We start from the raw sequence: 7,598 nt of genomic DNA on the forward strand, positions 1-7,598 counted from the left end.
AGGGCTTCTTTCTTAGTGAGATGCTAATGAAATGTTTATACTTTCTTAGACGTGCACTGTTGTGTTTAGACCTTTTCCTTCCATGCTACATTCCTCCCAAATTATCTTTTGGTCAAAACAAACAGAGCAGAACATAATATAATCTCATAACGATGTTTGTGGGAAAGTCAAGCTTTTTCATATAAAATATAGGATCAGCTTATATATTTCTACAGAAAAAGCTGCTGGGGTTATGACTGGGATTATGTTGATTCTAAAGATAAATTTGAGGAGAATTAATTTAACAATGCTATGTAAATTCATCAACATGATATATCTGTCCACTTATTTTGGTCTTAAATTCTCCCAGAAAGTTTTGTAGTTTTGGTGTAGAGGTCTTATTCCTAAATAAATTCAGTTTATTCTTTAGTATTTTGGGTGCTATTTTAAATGGACTTAAGCTCTCATTATTTGGGGTCTTTTGTGGTTCCATAAAAATTTTAGAATTTTTTTTCTATTTCTGTGAAAAATGCCATTGGAACCTGATAGGGATTGCATTCAATCTTGTAGATTGCTTTGGGTAGTATGAACATTTTAACTATAAATTTTTCCAAACCATGGGTTCGGAATATCTTTACATTTATTTGTGCCTTCTTCAATTTCTTTCATCAATGTCTTACAGTTTTCAGTGTGCCAGTCTTTCACTTCCTTGGTCAAATTTATTTCTATGTATTTTATTTTTTTGATGCAGTTGTAAATGGGATTGTTTTCTTACTTTCTCTTTCTGATAGTTCATTGTTAGTGCATAGAAACACAACTGATTTTTCTACACTATTGATTTTGTGTCCTGCAACTTTTTGAATTTGTTTATTCTAACATTTTTCTTGGTGAAGTCTTTAGGGTTTTCTATGTATAATATCATGCTGTCTTCAAATAGAGACAATTTTACTTCTTTCCAGTTTGGATGCCTTTTATTTCTTTTTCTTGCCTAGTTGCTCTAACTAGGACTTCCAGTACTATGTGGAATAAAAGTGTCAAGGTGGACATCTTTGTCTTGTTCCTGATCTTAAAGAAAAAACTTTAGCTTTTCACCATTGGGTAAGGTGTTAGCTATGGGCTTGTCACACATGGCCTTTATTATATTGAGGTATGTTTCCTCTATACACACTTTGTTGAGAGTTTTTATCATAAATTGATATTGAATTTTGTCTAATGCTTTTTCTTCATATATTGAGATTGTCATATGAATTTATACTTCATTTTGTTAATGTGGTATATCATATTGATTGATTTGCAGATGTTGAACCATCCTTGCACCCTGGAATAAATCCTACTTGAACATGGTGTATATGATTCTTTTAACATATTACTGAATTCAGTTAGCAAATATTTTGTTGAGGATTTTGCCTATTTTGTATTTCAGTGATTTCTGATGTTATCTTTATTTCCTTTCTTTCTGGTATACCAGTTACATGTGTGTTACACCTTTTGATTTGGTCTCCAGGTCCTTGATTCTTTTTTCTAAGCCTTTAAATCTTGGATTTTAAAATACTTTTTAATGGAATAAGTTTGACATGTAACATTGTGTCAATTTGACGTGTACAGTGTGTTACTTTGATACATTTGTATGTTGTAATGAGATTGTTGTTGTAGCACTATTTATCAGATTACATAATTACAATAAATACAATATATTATTGTATATATTTACTATACTGAGCATTAGATTCTATGGCTTATTTACTACTCCCTACAGGTTTTTACACTTCACAGTATTCATCTTATCTCCCCACCCATTATCTCCTGATAACGACCATTTTATTCTGTCTTTCACAAATTTGATTTTTTTAAGATTCCACATATAAATGATATCATACAGGGCTTGTTTTTCTCTTTCTGACTTATCTCACTTAGCATAATGTGCTCAAGGTCCATCTGTGCTGTCACAAATGGCAGAATATCCTTCATTCACAGGTCTGAATAATATTCCATGGTGTATATATATCTGTTTTTAACTCATTCAACCATTGATGGGCATTTGGGTTGTTTCCATATTTTGGCTATTATGAATAATGCTGTGATAAACATGAGTGCATAAATCTCTTCAGAATCCTATTTTCATTTCTTTTGTGTATACACCCAGAAGTGGAATTGCAGGATTGCATGGTAGATCTATTTCTAATTTTTTGAGGAACCTCTGTATTGTTTTCCATAGTGGTTGGACCAACTTACATTTTGACCAACAGTGTATAAGGTTTCCTTTTCACTACATCCTTGCCAGCACCTGTTGTCTACTGTCTTCTTGCTGATAGCCATTCTAACAGGTGTCAGATCACAATATTACCAGGTCTGGTTGCTGGAAGATTGTCGTTTTCTTTTTTGAGGTACCAGACGATTGTGATATTTTCATAGTGTTTGATGAAAGTCCCCATGCCTCTGCATTTGAAGTAGGAAACACCTTTCTTATTTAGATAAGGCTTTGTTTATTCTGATTATAATCGTTCCACAGTTGGTAAATAGGAGCCTTTCTTTTGTTTTCATAAGGTGGCACTATAGCACAAGTTTTTGGTTTCTGTTACCAGAGCTGACTGGCCACTAGGAATAGGCCTGAGTACATTAAAAAATGCTGCTGGAGGACTTCCCTGGTGGCGCAGTGGTTGAGAGTCCGCCTGCCGATGCAGGGGACACGGGTTCGTGCCCCGGTCCGGGAAGATCCCACGTGCTGCGGAGCAGCTGGGCCCGTGAGCCATGGCCGCTGAGCCTGCGCGTCCGGAGCCTGTGCTCCGCAATGGGAGAGGCCACAACAGTGAGAGGCCCGCGTACCGCAAAAAAAAAAAAAAAAAAAAAGAATTGCTGCTGGAGAAACAAAACAATCAAAAAAGGAGGTGGTGGCAGCGTTGGGTGGGGGAAGGTATGTTCTTAGTACTTGGTGCTTTGTGTGTGCCCATGGTCCCGCAGGGGAATCCTTGATGGGGGAGATCCCAGAGGTTCCTGGGAGGATCTCTTGCCAGAATCCCTGGACAGACATCCCTGCAGCTCTATTTGTCTTCCTTCTTCCTTCTCCATTCCCTCCCACCAGTCACTGTGGTTTCTCCTCAGGGAGCGATGGGTCCCTTAACCTGCAGCCTGCATAGTGGGGGCAGTCTCTCACTCACCGTCTTCACCTTCCACCTCCCCTGCCAGAAAGATCATGCTGGTTCAGTGCCATTCCAGTCACTGCTGCCTCTGCTATTGCCTCTTCTGGCACCACTTCCCTGGCTCTACAGCCTCCTCTGAGGTTTAATCCACCCACTTCCACATGTACAGATGGATGGGTCTCTTGTGTATCTTGGTGGGCTGTGTGGAGGTGCTTTTGTTTGTTTATGGATATCCAATTAGTTGTAAATTGAAGGGGAGAGAAAAAAGGAGTAATTCACGGTGCCCTAATGTTGACATTACTCCAGGTCTTGGATTGTTTATCACCTCCATTCTGTTGTTGAACCCATTCAGGGAATTTTAAATTTCTGATTATACTTTTCAGTTCTAGACTTCCTTTTGTTTCTTTTGATGCTTATTTCTCCATTGAGAGTTGGTATCTTTTCCTTCCTTGTGAATATTTTTTCCTTTATCTAAATAGTTATATTACTGGCTTTATAATCCTTTCTGCTAATTTCAACATTTGGGGTATCTTAGGGTTGATTTCCATTGATTGCATTTTTATCTTGGGAGTGTGTCACATATTTTTGATTCCTTTTATGTTGAGTAATTTTGGATTGTACCCTGGAAAATGTGATATTGTGGAGACTCTGAATTCCATTAAATTCCTCTGACTAGTTTTAATGTGTTGGTTTTGTCATGAACCTGGTTTGACTCAAACTGCAAACTAGGTCTTTTTGTTAACAGTTCATATCTTAGTTCAGGAATTTTTTTTTTCATCTTTAGCTGAATTGTACATACATGGCACAGGAGTCAGTCAGAGAACTGGGTCAAGATGTTAACATAGAATTTGATGCTTCCTCTTCTGTATCTCCCCTTTCTGGAATTTCCCTCTTGCATTACAGTGGCTCTGTTTTCCCAGAACACTGCTGACTTGTCCAGAATGAGTGCCAGTTTACCACCAGAGTGTATTCCCACTCCATACAGTGCCTAGTTCAGCCTATAGCCGTACAGATGTGCAACTCACACCAAAACATTACTTCTTCTGAGTAATTTTTTTGATATTTTGTACAAAGTTTATAGTTGTCATCTCTGAGATGCTTGAGTCATAGAAACTTATTCAGCCATAGTGAAGACAACAGAAATCAGAAGTGCCCCCCCTTCATATTTTATGACTAGAAGGTTTACACCTCTTCCTTTATCTGAGATGCCTCCCTGCCTAATTCATTAACTGATTATACTTATGTTATTTCCTAATATATTTACATCAAAAACAAAGTAATGCTGATATTTGGGATGGGGAATATGCTACAATAAATAAGGAATTTGAAAATATCCTAAGCCAGAGTTGAGCATGCCATAAGCGTTAAGCAGTAAAGAAAAACTTAATAAATTTGAATGTATTATTGTCCTATTAAGGGTTATGTGCAGCATTATTTGAAAGCAGCTGGCTCACAGGAAGGCCTCATTACATTTTATTATTTTTCTTTTTTCTATCTGACTTTTTCGTCTCTATTTACCCCTTGTCTTCCCATGTCCATTCCCTCCTTGAACAGATAAAATGAAGGCTGAACTCCAGGGTTTACTTCCTTTAGCCACCTCATCCTCTTTGATCACTTCCTGCTAGTACTTCCTCCTTTTCGTGCCTTTTTCAAATGTAACCACCAGGAATTCATGATTAGCTACCTTATTGTCCAAAACTGAGAGAACAAATGAGGAAGATAAGTGATGGGATGAGAAGGAATATTTAAATAATGCATACTGTGTACATAAAGTGTACTAGGTAAAAAAAATAACAAGGAGACTTTTATATGCTATTTCAAAGTTCCTTTTAATTAATTAATAATGGTGGAAAGTGCAAAATATGATTGTCCCTCACTGTCTCATTCAGATACAGACACCCAGGAATCCTTGCTTAATTTCCTTGTTTTCAAAAACCAGAGAGCAAATGAGGAAGGCAGTAGATGGAAGAGGCAGTATTATTTAATTAATGTATAATATATGCTATGTGGTGTGCTAGGTGTCATATATACACTATTTGAAAAAATGTTTTCATTAATTAATAATGATAGATAGTGTTGATTTTGGGTTGATTTCTCTCTCATTTATTCAACACTGTGTATGTGCTTGGTATAGGCTGGGGATTCATTATGGATATAACATTTTCCCTACTCTTAAGGATTATCTCCAGATAATTTTGTAAGGTAGATGAGAAAATTTAGGCTCGTATAAATATCACATAGGTCATAAATGGCGGCCAAGACTTGAGCCCACTGTATATCTCTATTTCCTGTATTACTTTTAGGATACATTTGAGAAATAAGTTAAATATCAAGATATATTTCAGGAGGACAAGAAGAACTGTGAGGAATTCTTAAAAAGTGAAAAAAAGGTTGTCTATTAGTTGTGCTTCCATTTCTGTGAAGGAGGATTACAATTTTGATTCTGAATTTCGATTTTGAATCAGGGAAATCTTTCCATTTGTGCTGCAAACTGAATTTCTTTTGTGGCAAAACAAAACAAAACAACAATAAAAAAAATCTTTATGTTGCAAGGAATTTTGACAACATTCTTATCAGCAGCATATATGTGTAGTTAATTTAAAATCTGTTCTTAAAAATAAAACCTGAGTTTATAGTGCAGAATTTGAGCGGAAATATAAAATCAGAGGGTCAGTGAGATCTTAAGAAACACTGCCATATATTACAACTCACTAGTTACTCAAAGGGAACATTTTTATGACCTCTTCAGTATATTCTAAGTCCTTTATTTTCCCTTGTTTTCCCCTACATTTAAAGATTAGGTTCTGTTCTACAAAAGTATTTGGAATTGTAGTTTGGGGGATAAAATAATATATAAAGTCCATGTCTCTTATTTTTCTGTGTGGTATTTCAGATACTTGGACTTATATATATATTTTTTACTATTTTTTCCACTTTAATTAATTAATTCAACAGTTAATGACCTCCCACTATTTTCAATTAACTTGGCATTGGACTTCATACAGAGAACAGTGAGCAATAGGGTGCCATTGGGAAGATTTCAGAAGCTAACAAGTAGTTATAGCATAAAAGAAAAATTGCTGCAGTAGGTAAGGGTCAGGGAGGCATAGAGGAGGGAGTAACTAACTCAAAGGAGTATTGGAAGGCGTTACAGAGGATGTAACACTTGATCTATTTCTTATTATTGCCAAGATTTCACTGGAGAAGGAGAAATGTACCAATGCAGAGGAAATAGTGTGTGTTATTGTCCTTAGGTGAGAAAGAACATGAAATAATTGGATAACTTCACAGTGAATGTAGCACAGTATGTACTAAGGAATGGGGGCAATGTGGGTAGGAAACAAGAAGGTGAAATATGTAGTTCAAAATGTAGGTTGGGGCCAGATGAGGTCTCTGGGGGAAAAAATAAGCAAATAAATATATCAAAGGTATTTCAAATAAGGGGTACTGAAAACATATATGTGTTGGATTTTCTTGGAAAGACCTAGTTTTAAATATATTTTTTGTCTTGTCCTCTTAAGTTTACTTGCATTTTTCTTAGACTACTTAACCCTATATTTTTATGAGATCACAGTTGTTTTCAGAATGTGATATAATTAGACTTGTGACGTTGAAATTTCTAACTCTGAAATTCTGTGATTCTGTGTATGACTTTCTTTTGTTCTGTTTATATTTAAAACCCTTGCCTTACAATATGTGAGCTTGTTTTGTACATGAACTCAAAGATGTCAGTTTCTTATCATTTTCTCCAGAGCCAGTATTAACTCAATATTTTTCTCATAGCACTTCCTTGTTCCTCAGGCTGTAGATGATAGGATTGATCATGGGGGTGACTACCCATAGAACAGGGTAATCAGCTTCTTCAAAGTCATGTCTTCGGACTTTAGCTTTACGTATGTAAAGAGGATTGTCTCATAAAACACAATCACCACTGTTATGTGGGCTGAGCAGGTGGAGGAGGCCTTTTTTCTTCCTTCAGCTGAATTGATTCTCAATACAGCATAGATGATGAAAATATAGGAAACAAATTAGCAGTAATGGAGCAAATGAAAATATTACATTGCCCAACAGTATTATACTCTCATTCAAGAAAATATTTGTGCAGACCAGCTTTATTAAAGTCAGTACTTCACAGAAAATGATTAATGATATTTCTTCCACAAAAGAACACTCATAATATGAGTACATTTTGTGCCAACCCATTGAGAAAGTTTAATCCCCAGGAGGTAGCTTCCATCTAAACACAAAGTTTCTAGTTTATGATGATGAATTATCTTAGAAATTTGCTGATGGCCATGTAGAAACCATATGCCGTCACTGCCAGGAGCACACACTCTGTGGACCCCATTACATAAAGAGATAAGACATTTATGTAATACAAGCTACGAATGAGATACTTTTTTCTTAATAATAATAAGAAGGGACAAAAGAGGATGTGTACCAGATATCCAGCAAGGAGAGGCTACCAAAAAAGAAGTCCAT

The 7,598-nt window shown here is 36.0% G+C and overlaps 1 pseudogene; it reads right to left on the reverse strand.

Annotated features, from left to right (window-relative positions):
* Nucleotides 1-6,893: 6,893 nt before the first annotated feature.
* Nucleotides 6,894-7,598, reverse strand: LOC102983665 (olfactory receptor 13C3-like; annotated as a pseudogene).

The sequence above is a fragment of the Physeter macrocephalus genome, chromosome 9 (genome assembly GCF_002837175.3).
Source record: "Physeter macrocephalus isolate SW-GA chromosome 9, ASM283717v5, whole genome shotgun sequence".
Lineage (NCBI taxonomy): Eukaryota > Metazoa > Chordata > Mammalia > Artiodactyla > Physeteridae > Physeter > Physeter macrocephalus.